At 39.9% G+C, this 13,951-nt stretch overlaps 1 protein-coding gene and 1 long non-coding RNA gene across 5 annotated transcripts in view; one reads left to right on the forward strand and one right to left on the reverse strand.

The window, feature by feature from the left end:
- Nucleotides 1–3,649, forward strand: LOC118452482. Its single transcript, XR_004842250.1, has 3 exons — nt 1–22; nt 1,212–1,261; nt 1,370–3,649. It is a non-coding gene; the product is annotated as an uncharacterized LOC118452482 (long non-coding RNA).
- MANBA (mannosidase beta) overlaps nt 1–7,768 on the reverse strand; it is a 63,566-nt gene extending 55,798 nt beyond the window's left edge. Inside the window, exons 1-3 of one of the 4 annotated variants that reach the window (XM_035896028.1) lie at nt 6,977–7,768; nt 6,742–6,886; nt 3,656–3,815 (exon numbers count right to left, since the gene is read on the reverse strand). The gene's annotated coding sequence lies outside the window, so the exon portion shown is untranslated. Of the gene's footprint in view, nt 1–3,655; nt 3,816–6,218; nt 6,714–6,741 lie in introns of those variants that run through there. The other 3 variants (XM_035896027.1, XM_009640528.2, XM_035896026.1) reach the window with 3 other exon arrangements.
- Between the last annotated feature and the right edge of the window lie 6,183 nt (nt 7,769–13,951).

Raw genomic sequence — 13,951 nt, forward strand, 5'->3', positions numbered from 1 at the left:
GGCCGAGCCGCTGTTCGAGCAGGTGGGCACGACGTGAGGGCAGAAGGGCTTACCGAGCAGGGCATTAGCATCAGAAGAAAGAGGGGAGGGGAGAAAAGTGGTTGTTGAGGGTTTTTTTTCTCCAAGAGGCGGCACAGTGGAACGTTGATAATGGGAGCCAGTATAAAGTTACAAATCTTTCAGATGTAGGAAATCTACTTAAGATCCCTAGAAAACTGCAGTGAAGTGGGAGGAAGGAGGCAGAGCTGTGAGGACGCTGCAACAGGTATTTTCAGTACTAGCTCCCTCAAGTCAGGACATTTTATATGGCCTCAGACTTCCACCTTTTTACCCATAAAATTACAGAGGCATATAAAACCAGAACAAACGTCATGAACATCTCATTAAAAAGTAGTTTTCTCATAAAGCAGTGCTAGCACTGTTGCTGTGGATTTTGTTTATAGAATTAGAGTATGTTCATCTGCAAAGGAGCAGAAGGGTCAGCTCCAAAGAAACAACCTGAAGTGCTGTTTCCAAACCACACTGTAGCTTTCCTGTGTGCCCTCACTAGCTTAATCCCTTCATTCACAGCCCCAAACCAGGAATTAAAGCAACAAGTTCATAAATAGCTCAGCAGAAGGAGCAAAAGGCAAGCCCCTAGCCTGAGCTACTCTTTTCAGGGTAGCCAGCCACACTACTTCATGCCCTGTGTCCACTGAACCCTGGTACAGGGGGGCCTAGATCACCTCCGGGAAGTGGAGATGTTTCACCCCGTGGCACGGTTACACTTTGCCTAGCTGTCCTTCCACCTGAAGCTGTATATAGAAAAGCGCCCAGACTTCAGAGGCTCTCGCAATCGCACGAGTGACTAGCCCACATACCTTCCAAAGGCTGAGACAGCACAAAAGAGAAGAGCAAGAGCTTTGAAGACTAGATTCCCCATATGCCTGCTCAGCTGCGAGCAGGGTAGAAAGTGGTTGGTTTGCTCTTCTTCAGATACAAATTACTTTATTTCCTCACACAGTGTAACATGGAATTGAAAATGCTCATTTCAGCAGCCACTCCATGCCTTTAGCTTATGGTTTGTAGCATTTTAGGGTGGGGTTTGGTTGTTTTTTTTTTGTTTGGAGGTCATGGTGGGATTTTTTTTGGTTTTTATTCTTAAAAAGCATAGTTGATTAAATGAATGTTCCATTTGGATTTGTGTAATTCTTACTTCATTTATGAACCAGGTCAGAATCTTGCTGTACTTTGCTGTCTCAGAATACACTTCAGTGAGAAGGTAAAATACGCTTAAAAACCAGAAAATCTTGCAAATTCCTTTAAATAATGCTACCAGTAGTGTCGCTTATCTTCCTGTTACTATATAATCTTTTTTTTTCTTTTACAGAAGAATCAGGTCACTGTGCATACAAAGAATGCAAACTACTAACTGCATGTAGGTGTATGCATGTGATTCTGTACAGAAATGCAACCAACGAATAGCATTCAAAGAAACCCCGATTAACTGCAGTTTATTCAGTTTTTTCATTTGTCCTTATGTTTTCTTATTGTCTATAATTATAGACTGTAAAATTAGAGGAGGAAAGAAAAAGCACCTTGGGATGCTAAAGAGTTAATTACTTTAACAACATATATATACACACAATTCACACACCAAATCACCTAAGATGTGATAAAGTGTGGCTGACCCAAAAATATGCTGCTGCTCTTAGTATGCAGCACAGAGTGCAAGAGCGAACTGCAGACAAGAATATGGATAGTTTTGGTTTAGCTCCTAGCTTTCACACACCTAATTCAGCACGACATAAGAATCCACCCTAGATAAGTCTTTAAAACATTATTGAACATGGTCAACATGCCTTTATATTCTTGATCCAAATCCTTTTGAGCTGACAACGTTTCATTTCAATGTAACATAAAAATGCCAGTCCTTCCATTCATCTACCATGCAAAGAAAAAGTACACGATATAACCACAGGTGATTTTTTTCACCTGTGAGAGCACAGGGGGGACACAGTTCTGAGAAATACTGGTCCAAGGAGAGAAACAGTTGCTGATCATCTTTTTGTCACTCTGAAAAGAAATCTCTGCTACCAACTTCAAAAAGGGATGGCTGGGACTCATAGCATTTGGCAGCAGAAGTCTGTGCAGAAATTTAGCTGTTGGAACAGTTCCCGTGTGTGTATTTTTAAGACTGAGTAACCCACATTCAGTATATTGACTAAGTGGAATGCAGGTCCCATTTCAGCTCAACTCCCAGCCATCTTTTAGTGAGATTGGCAAAAGAGACTATCATCGTAGGAGATAGAGTTACCCCAGCTGGCTTTGCATGGTGTAGAATTCAGTCAAATTTAGCATCTTCTCACCTTTAGAAGTTCAGACTATAAAAATCACTATACATTAATAGCAGAGAGCCTTGTTCTGTTTCTGCCCTCATCTGTCAGTGAGTATCTGTGAGTAATGCTTTCAGGACAATCAAGCAGTTCACTATTTTCCTTAAATTCACTCATACAACACTAAAAGCATTTGAACACTGTAGTGCTGCTTGAGAGGTCTTGTAGGATATTATTTCTCAAGAACCAGACTTACAGAGAATTAAGTTTTAATGCTACCAAAGAACAACTGCAAGCTGGCTTTTTTTTTTTTTTTTACTAAATCTTTTTCAGCAAGTCATGTGGTAGCTTCCCAGTAAGAAGGAAACTGCATTTCAAGATGTTTACTGTACTTCCGTGTTTTCTTTGCCTTTTATTCTGTCTGCTGAAGACTGACTGGAGCAACACACACACACACACAAAACTCAAGCTAAAAAACAATGCTGTAATTAAGTATTCTGAGAACATGCTGTTTCCTTGTTCAAGGCTTATAATTAAGTTAAATGATGTCTCATTTTCATGTCCCAGTTTTAGGGTTTGTTTTTTGTTTGAGGGTATTTTTAAACAAATGACATTTTTACTGTTTAAAGATACTAGAGTCTTAAAGGCTGTGGTTTTATCTTTTAAAACTTTAAGACGCAAAGCAAAATCTTTTGTGTGCCCTTCTTTTACTGTGTACCATGTTCAATTTTTTCTGAAATGCCATAAATTTAGGAGGTTACTACAATTCTTACTTTACGATACTGCAAGCGGATATTCTTTGTCAACTAAGACAAAAAGCTGAAGGCAAAACCATGCCTTCAGCTCCATTAGAATAAATTCAGAGTAGTTCCATTGAAGCTGCCCAAATTCTGCCGCGTTGATTCAGAAGTCTTTTGTTTCTGATTGCTATGCAATCCCTATCATCCTGACAGGCTGCTGCTGCTTTCTCTTTCAAATTCATGTTCAATGAGTTCATGCAAAGGTTCTAAACAAACACGTTCTCACAGATTTGGCTGCAGTACTTTAAGATATTACTGCCCCCACCTGTCCACCCTGTACCATTCTTCTGCTGGAGGTTGCCACCCCTGAAGCAAAACAGAACTTGTGTTCACACCAGTCCATATCGGGGCTTGCCGTCTCTTTTGGTAACCGTACACACCACTGCGGATACCACTGCCCACAGACCATTCGTCAAAGATGTAAAACAACTGAATAATTATCTACTTTGGGGAGTTTCACATAGATGCAGCAATATCGACGCAGACATGTTGGATAAATACAGGCGTAAAACTGGATTGGTGTTTGCCTGACTGTAATACCTTCAGACAGTACAGCACATCCGCGTGAAAGCCCTACAGCTCCTCAGCAGAATGCCCGTCCTCTGTTTCATGGCTGCCTCTGCAGAACATAGAACTGCCGTGCAAACTAGTCGCTCTCTGGGCTGGTGCAAAGGCCATGTGGTGCAGGGAAGCCCTCCAGCTATGGATTTGTAAAGGACAGACAGAAAGAACATGTTTCAGGCATTATTCTCTATTTATCTGGAATTCCAACCAAAAAGGATGTTAAAAATAAAATGAGGAAATAAATTAACATTGCTTTTAGATGAGACACTATTAATACATCACTAGAAGAGAACATTGTACTAGGTTATCATAAGTAAATACAAAATGACAATCTAAGTAGTAGGCCTAAAGTTCCTTTCATAATTATTGTGAAGTCTGTAGGTCATTGCAAGGGGATTTTCTTCACAAAGAAAATTACTCAACACTAACAATTGTGAGTAATTAAAAATTATGTGGAAAAGAAGTGGCTACTTGAGGCAAATGCTATATAGAGGGGGAAAAGCAAAAAAAAAAAGGTAGTAATTTTAAAATTTATACCTCTATGTAACATCTTGTTTTGAGATGGGCTCAGACTATGGGGTTTAGGTTTCACCCCCCTCTGTAGCACAGACGCAAAAAGCGTAAGGATCTTAAAAGCCAGCATGACCAGATTTGTGAAGACAAGTTCTTTAGAAGGTGGAATTCCCATGGCTTTTATTCTCTTTAATTTATAAACAACTCTGAATAATCCTACCCCAGTTACAGGATTATGTAACACTGACCATTGTCATTTACCTTTTGCCTCAGGGGCAGCAAAGTCACTGTCTTAAGACTAGGTACAGCGCTGTACAAGCTCCCCGTGAACTCTCATTAAAACTTACTCTAAAGCAGATCTAGAATCAAAACCGATTCCCTGGCACTTGGAGGAAACCAGTAGCACACATGGGGACATCTGGAACGGCTTGCTTAGCCTTTCTTAAGGGTCTAGAACTAAACAGTCATCTGTGACCACAATACAAGCTATGACTCATCTCTAAATGCCTAAAATTAAATCCCTCAAAACATGGGCATCACAGGTAACAAACTGTTTCTCCCACGACAGAAGTTTGAGAGGCTTCACTGAGTCTTACTAAGGCTGTGTGCTTCCCTTGGCATTTTGCCATCTGAGTGCAGGACATACCAAACAGATTACGCTAAATACGAAACGTATATCCAGCCTACTCTTTTAATGAATGTTTTCCATGCAAGCGAGTATTATGAGCATGTCAACAAAAATTTATAGCTGATAAACTGGATGAGTAAACTTCAATGGATTTGGAGTTGCCAAAAACAGCTGGGAGCTGCGTTTCTTTTCCTAGCTCAGCCACTCCAGACAAACCACAGGGGCAGGTCAGGACCTCTGTTTCTCAAACCTTTAGTGGGGTAACGCACCAGACTTCAGCACTAGGACAAACTCTGTCCATTCATTTCTGCAAAAGTGACCCTAATGCAAACACCAGGGAATGTTCAAAATAACTTCACTGAAAACTCAAGAGATGCTTCCCCCCCCCCACCTTGAAAGATATATTATTTCAGCACCTACAAGAATTGCCAGAATTCTTAATCAATGAAACCTCCACTGAATCGACTCAAGCCCCACTTAATGCAACAGCATAAGCCAAGAGCCTGCCTACATATGAAAAAATCCTCACTTGTCTGAATGATTCCAGTGAAAACCCCTTAGGTCCCCATCCTCATGCAGTCCAGAATGCTACAGGCCACCTTGCTCACCACACTGGTACAAACGTCTCGGGCGTAAGAGTTACAGAAATTGACTCACGCACATTCATCAAGCAGCCATGCTTTAATATGGGCTCTGGGGTTTTTTTTTTTCCAAATGACTTAGTACAGAAACAGCGCTAAAATACTACTGTATACATACCCATCTATAAAAAAGGCATTATGCATTCAATTCTCATTGTAACAAAAAGGGAAGACTACTGCTGCAAACAAAGAGAATAAGGGGTACTAGAAGGACCACAGAATATCTCAACTTGGAAAGGACGCATAAGAATCATCAAGTCTGACTCCCTGCTCCTCGCAGGACTAACTCAAACTAAACCATATGACTAGGAGTATCATCCAGACACTCCTTGAACTCTGACAGGCTTGGTGCCGTGACCACTTCCCAGTGACCGACCACCCTCCCAGTAAAGAACCTTTTCCTAATGTCCAGTCTGAACTCCTGACACAGCTTCATTCCATTTCCTTGTGCCCTGTCGTACTCTTCGTACTGTCTGACTACAAATTTCTTGGTTTGGTACCACTCAAAATTTTAGTATTTTGACACTTGCACGGGAAGCAGGGAAGACAGGCAGCAGTTTTACAGCTAGAAACGTAGCAAAGAACCTTAGGAATTTGAAAAGAACCTTGTCTCTTCAGCTAAGTCCATGGTGAAAGAAGAGCCCCAACCTCTTCAAGTGGTGGCTACGTTAAAATACTACTCATGCTCATTTTGTTTACAACTACATTCTGAGTCCAGTGGACTCAAATAATGTGGCACTCAAATTATTGCCTATACCTTTGATAGCAGCTACAAGTGTCACAGTTCCATGGAAGAGCTCCGTTTTCTCCCCGCTAGGACTACAGATGGGCACAAAGGCAACAGCAGCCTGTAAGAGAGGATCTAAATAACACGAGAGATCACTGCCTAGAATCCTCTAAGATTCTTTTGGCAAGTGTAAAGACCTTCAGCAAGCCTAAACTGGTATAGACCTACTGAAAGGAGGGAAGCTACACTGTAACTTCAATTAACCCTTTGTATATAATATTCAGCATGCATTTTGATGTCTACAGAATATTTCACAGAAGCGCAATATTCTGAAGGGATTTAAAATTTTACTTATTAGTGAGTTAAAGAGTGAACAGTCACCTAAATTTTTGGCACTTTTTACATACTAGCAAAATAAACAGCATTCAGCAAACAATAATTTCCAAAGGTATGGCTGTTAAAAGGACTTCTTCACCACAGGAAGCTGTCATGACTCCAAAAGGTTATTAAGCACTTAGAGGGTTTAAGATGCAAAATCATCGTGAAAACTTACCTGTCAATAAAGGTTCTAGTATATTGATTCTCTCAGCATTTTTTGAATACAGTTTATCAGCAGTAGTCATATTGACAAATACAGTTTTACAGGCCTTGAACTATGCCCTGAGGAATTTCAATCACACAAAAAGAGATACTCAAACCTGTTTTAAAAAAATAATAATTTAGGCAATTTAGTCTAATGAAGTAGTTCAATACACATAGCAAGTTGACAAGTAAGATTTCTTCCTCACTATTCACTTTGGAGTCCTCCACACCTGGTCACAGCCATAAAGGTTTACTGGGAGGACAGAAGGGTACAACAAAGCTTCCTTCTGCCATCTGTTGCTTTGACAGTTAACAGGGGACAGCTTAATGCTGGCCTGAGACCGCCACTGCGTGACTGGAAAGAGTCACTCATTGTTCAGTGAACATCTTGATGGGAATTAGAAGTTGGAGGTCTTTCAAGACATCTTCTGTTTTGTTGTGTTCCCTTAATACCAAGGATGCTGATCCACTGTTTATCCTTCCAGCTTCCCGGCAATGACCCGTAATCTTGTAACCACAAGCTATGATTACTGCTACTTCCTCCTAGCACAACTCTTCTAGAAGAGCTTATCAGTTAGCTGCAGCTGGCTCAGAAGGTACAGCTGGCTGCCCTCTTCACTGTCCACACCCTAAAGTATTCATGATGTATGTGTCAGCATATGCTACATGGTAACTCCTCTTTAAAAATTCAGTGAGACCGACAACATCCAGCTCTTCCGCTTCAATCTTTGTCCCCGCATAGCTGCGCTATAGATTTCTAAGCCTAACACATGGCAGCTGTTTCACCTATACTTACCTAACCTAAAAACTTAAGAAAGTTTCTTAACTGTTTTTTTCCCTCCAGTATTTTTACAACTTCTCCTCCCAACTAGAACTACAACAGAGAAAAAAGATTCTTTTCCAAGTTACTCCTTCCCCCTTTCTTCCTGCTTTGCACCTCAAGAGGCATTACTTGCCCTAGCAATTGCACAAAATACTGGTTCTGCCTAAGCTACATGAACGAGATTCCCCATCAGATCATTTGCACAAAATACTGGTTCTGCCTAACTAAGCTACATGAACGAGATTCCCCATCAGATCAGGGAAGGCAGCAAAAAGCAGCCCTATCTAGCAGAGTAGGTGTTATGTTTATGTGTGAGAAACCGGTGAAAAGAAGTTCAGGTCTCTAAAGGGTGGAGACAAACATTGCAGGGTGGCTGTGGGAAGGCAAACAAGGTTAGGAGGGCCAATTGGTCAAGTCAAACCTATTTCTGGATCGGGTCTCCTGCCCTGTGAACCAGAGATGTTCTAGCTTCAGTTAAGCAGCAAATTGCAACTTCTCTTTTCATCTTCCTCTTTTTTTTCTTTCTCGTTTTTCCTGTAAAGCACAGCATAATGCATATGTGGCCAGTAAGATGCCATATCAGCCACATTAAAAAAAAAGAAAAAAAAAAAAAAAGAAAAAGCTTTTTCAATAACCTAAGTTTTACATCCAGAAGTTTCAAGGTAACTAACTGGTCAATGGCTTTCTGCAAGCCTGTCTTTTCATGTTTTCATTCTGAAAAGCTGGAATATTTTTCTACATACATCATATCAGTATCGGAAAGAATATTGTGTGAAAAACATGCTTTAGGTTTACCTGCATTTTCTTAAAGCTTGTTTTCTTCTATCATTTATGGTTAATCCAACCAGAATGCATTTTTACTTCTTTCCCAATTTATAAATAAAAAGGCTATGAAAATTCACATCCTTTGCACTGAAACAGTAATTCTGAGTGTGAAGCACAGCACATATGAAGTAGGAGTAGAAAAAAGCCTAGCTAAATCAAGTAACAGCCACCTACCTATCTCCACTCTAATTCAACTGCTTGTGATTGCGTGATGATACCTTTAGGTGCAGCTGTCAATGAATTTGGAACAGATTATCAAGAAACATAAATAATTATGTAAATGAGACTTAGCGAGATATCCTCATGTAATGCAAACTGTAAAAATATTAAGAGCAGTTAGTACAGTCAAAAACAGAAACAAGGGGTCACGATTACACAAGAAAGTTCTACTCTTAAGCTGGTTCAACTCACTACCTGCACTTGGCCCATGGAAGCTTGGTACTGAGCTTAGAACTCATTCCCAAGCAAACCACAAACTCCCAAACCAAAGGATTTTTATACTACAAAAACTGCAGTCAAAGGTCTCCAAACATTATTCATCTCACTTGCACCCTTGCACCTATTTTAATTGCACTGGCTAATGTATTTCTACATGGTTTGTCCTCTGGCCTTTCAAAAAAAAAAAAATAAAAAAAAAATTCCACACCTCTCAGAGGTCAGCACTGTGGGATCCAATAGAATTCTCCCGAAACTTTTTAAGGAATGAAATCCTCACTGGACTTCATAGTAAGGAGAAAAACTGAAGAAAGGGTGGAGTAGAAGAACACAGGTGTACAAAAGCTGAGCAGAATACATAAACAAAAAAAACCCCCACCAAACAGCAAAACTTGTACTTTTGTCAAGGCACATGCCAATTAGACCAGACAGATAGGCTTAAGAGGTGCAAGACTTTAAGAGATTTCTCACAGAGATCGAACAACACTCAGTCCCAAATACTAAATTCTATTCTCCAGCCAGCACTAATCCATTCTATAAAAGGATGTATCAGTGCCATCTTCAGAAGTTGTCTTGTTCTCCACCAAGTTCATTACCTGAGAACTCCTATGGTTGCTAGCAGTGGTACTTTCCTCAATGCTCCTCTTGAGTTACAGACACAACATCTAGTACCTTATGAAGAGACCTGGACCTCTTACTCCAATAAGAGCATTCCAAACCTTGCAATAGGAAAAAGAATAAAACAATGATTATATTGAATAGATCCTTCAATTTCTAAGATCTGTGAATTAGTTTTCTGCATTCACTGTCAGAGCAGGATTAATACCATGGCAAAGAATCTGTAAACCTGGTTTTAGCAAGAGTATCCTTTCCCAAAGAATTAATAACACCAAGAGGATCTGAGTTGCATGTTCAGTAAAAAGTTGTGTTCCAGAAAATTTCCTTTAAAAAAAAAAAAAGAGGCAGGACTGATGACTTACATGAACAAGGTTTCTTTTTAGACTTGCATCAATACCATGAGATTAGAAGTGCTGAGGCTTACCTGGCCAGAGGGGAAAAAAACCAGGCTTGATTTAGAAACAAGCATAGGCCTTCTCTTTTCCTCAGCATAGATGAAACTATCATATTCAGTGTCTATCACTGTTTTCTAAGGTAAGAACATCACCAGTTAGGCAGCTCTTCAAAAACACAGGGAACACCTTAATTTGTGCATTCCCTCTAATGAATCGTGACATCACATCTGAGAGACTAAACCTGAGTCAAAATTCCCATCCCAGATGAAGATAAAGGCATTTCCAAATTCTGTCTCCACAACCCTAGTACACCAAAGCAGATGGAGCAAAACCAGCCGCCCAGCTCTCCCACTAGCATTCCTCCCATGGGGATGACAAAGTAGTATCACTGCTTTCTCAGCAGCTGCTCATTCTCTGCAATGGGACAACGTACAGTTAATACAAAGATTAATGAAGTTGAGGCAAAAGCCAGAATCACCTAAATGCTTTGTAAAGCCTTCTTGAGTACAGAGCTTGAGTGTTTCTGCTTGAAGCTCCTGAAGGTGAACCCATCTCAACAGCAGTCGTTTAAAGAGAGCAGCCTGCTCTCACAGAGTCAATCAGGTACAACCCCAGACCAAAGATCAGTTAAAAGCTGTTGAAAAACCACATGTTCAGATCAACACCGTATGTTTCCTGATGAACCTTCTTCCCCCTGCAAACTAAAAACCTTTGCTGTTTGAGGAAGATACTGAATTCTCACCAACATTTCCAATGGACCAAAAAAAGAAAAAAAAAAAAAAAAAAAAGCTCTTTTGGGCAAACAGGGATGTTTACCAGACATCCTTAAAAAAAATTCTCAAGTATTACTTTACGCAGAGCTGTCCTATCACATTCAGTGTTTCATTTCTGGCACCTATCACTATAAAGATTAATGCTTGTCACCTCTTCCAACCTAACCAAGACAGACAGCTGCTCTAGAAATAGTTACAGCAGTTACTGCTGCTCACCTGCAAGCTACTAAACGCTTTCCCCCACAACCAACTCACATCAAACAAACAGCACTGTCACCTCACTCCAGTACAAAAAAAAAAATAATCTGACAATTCTGAACTGCCCCTGCAGAAGGCCGAGTCCTTGCTTCTAAAAGATATTGGAGACCAGAAGTCACCACAGCGTTAACGAAGGAGAACGGGAAGTCCCAATTTAGGGGCACTGGCTAAACAATCACCAATGTGGACTTACGCACACTGTCCTATACACACCTGCAAAAGCTCATCTTTCTACACCCTCAACTCTTCCGAAGGCGATGTCTGAACTGCTAATTCTTTGACAGGCTCACCAGGACACTTAAAATTACAATTTATCAGCTATCTTGTTCCAGATTCTTTTGAAGCCAGCTGGTTTTACACTCGACTGCATGAATTGACAGTAACCTATTTTCCCTTCACAATAACATGGGCAGCCATTCTTCACCTTCCATACCTTCTCTTTACATCACACATATACCCTGTTTTGTCTCCTGCATTACCATGCCTTCTCTGCATTAGCTCTGCACTGTTTGCCAATATACAAGCCCTTAGCCTTTTACTGAAAGTATTTTAGCCATAATTCCAACTACCTTAGAAATACGCAAGTTACTGAGAGCTGAATCCAACCGTTGTTCAGTTTATGCCCGTTTCATACCCATGTTGAAGGCACTGTGGTAAAACAGCACCCATTCAATGAGACAGAGAACTGAACAGCATGAAGCAAATTATTCCTATCCGTAGCAGTTTTTTGGTTTTCAGGCTTCAAGGAGTTAGCATAGCTTGTGCTCTAGTGAAATAACCTTTAAAGCTTAAAATCCTTTATTGATGGTGGATTCTTTTTCTCATTCCGTTGTCCTAGTGCTAATTTGTTTCATTTATCTCTAAGACAGTTGTCTTAGCCTAGTTTTCACGTATAAAACTACACACAAACCAGGGAAAGAAACTGAATATAGATTTTTTTTGGACACCTATAAACACAGCAAGAAAAAAAGCTGAATTCCAACTTCTACAAAGGACTTGCCGACTGAAGATTTCTTCTGAATCACTAGCCAAATCAGATGGACCTATGGTATCTGCTTCAGATAACAACGCCTGTAAAATACTATTTTTTGTAACAATGAAGGATTTGAAATAAATGGCTAAACAGAACAACTGAGGGGAGGCTGCAAAAAACCCCAAACATTTATTTATAGAACATTTCTTGCCATGAATGTTTAAACCATTACTTTATCTGTTAATTAATGCTAATTCCTTTTTGCGTAAGCAATTAGCAAATCTAACAGGGCCGGTATAGTACATCTGCACACCTATATCCTGACCAGCTCTCTTTTAATCACTTGCCAGATTGCAGTTCCATGCCTCTATGGCAATCAGACCTACTGTTGTGGTCTGCTCAAAGTCAGACTTCTCAGAAAGAGTTAGCATCTGTATCTTTATATAAAAACTATGTACAGTGCAACTGAGCAGAATGTTTTTGGTTTTTTTTTTTTTTACACACACACAAAAACATGTTTATACTGGCAACTGAGCAGAATGGTTTTTTTACACACACACAAAAACATGTTTATACTAATTTTTTTCAGCCAATACAGAAGATGCTGTGTGCATCAGCAGACAGGGAAAGAAAAAACAAATATCCCTAACCAATGCTACAAGATCAAGTTTTTCCTGCATCCTGAAAAAGACTCAAAAATGTGCTTAAAACCACTGAAAATTTTTCAAGTGAAAATTGAATACGCTAACTGGAATTGTCTTGCCAAATTCAAACCCCATTTAAACATAGCAAGAAATCTTGAATTATTGAAGAGCATTAAAGCATAAGTTTCTATCCTTGTTACACATAGTTAAATTTGAGTGCCTTGTTTTGACACTTTATTCTCGGGAAATACTCTCAAATAAAAAAAAGTATTTGTTCGATGTAAGACTTCTAAGGTGGAGCTGGCCTCTGTGTTCTGAAGCTATTGCTGCATTTACCATCATGAAATAAGTCTTTTAACAGAGCTGCATAGGACAGCTCACTTCAGTGTTTTCCAAAACCTTCATTTTTCACACGAAGTTCAAACTGGAACTCTTGTTTTCCCTCCATATGCTTCATAGTAATCAAGACCTACTATGTACTTTTTAGACTATCTGTGGGTTTTTGGTAGGCAGATTACTCACTGAGGTATTCACTAATTAAGTTTTTTGTTTTGGTAAAAGTTCTTAAGTTCTTTCATCCCCTTTCTAGCTCATGTTAACCAGCTCCTCCCCTTGCCCCCCCCCCCCCCGCTTGAACAACAAGCCCAAATACGACTTCCGCAGGAAGCCTGCACGAGACACTACCGAGACAGCTTCAAGGACAGAACACCTGCCATTTCCCACTTCACAAAGAGAAGATTTTAAGTTGCAGCATGACCTCCAGCATGCACATATAACACCTACAACTCACCCATCACTCTTTGTGAATACAGAAAATTATCACAGAAGGACCATTATGGATGTACAAGAGAAATACATAGAGATCCAAACAAGATAGTAAAATATGAATTACATGGAAGTCGACAATCTTCTCCTTCCCTGACCCTCCCTCATCCACACCTCCTCGAGTTTTATAAAGCCTGGTGCCTTACACTGCACAAAACATCGTTCCAGTTGTTCACGCAAGTGTTTTCAGCAGCTATGACTCCAAGACAAAGTCATCAGCGTCAAATAAACAAAATCACCAGGAAGGTGAGAGCACCATGTTTGTAAGCTTAGAAATACAAACTTTTGCCTCAGTTGTACTGATACCGGCAGCTGCATTTTATGTATATCCCATTTTCCAGCAAAACAGTGCAAGCAAAAATCTTTGGTTAGCAAAGCAGAAATACTGCACGAACTGCAACTTCATCAACAAATTTCAGAACGTCATTTCAGTGAGGCATGCGCTGTTAAAGAGAGCCCAGGTTTCTACCTTTCAAGCCAACTAGACTTTAAAGTAAGTTCACTTTCATAGTTTCAAACCAGAACAAACCATGTCCAAACTACATATTCAAATTTTTATAAAAATTAAGGTTTAACATTTATTTTACATCTAGCTTTCCACATCCATGTGGG

This window comes from Egretta garzetta, unplaced genomic scaffold (genome assembly GCF_000687185.1).
Source record: "Egretta garzetta isolate BGI_Z169 unplaced genomic scaffold, ASM68718v1 scaffold546, whole genome shotgun sequence".
Taxonomy (NCBI): Eukaryota; Metazoa; Chordata; class Aves; order Pelecaniformes; family Ardeidae; genus Egretta; species Egretta garzetta.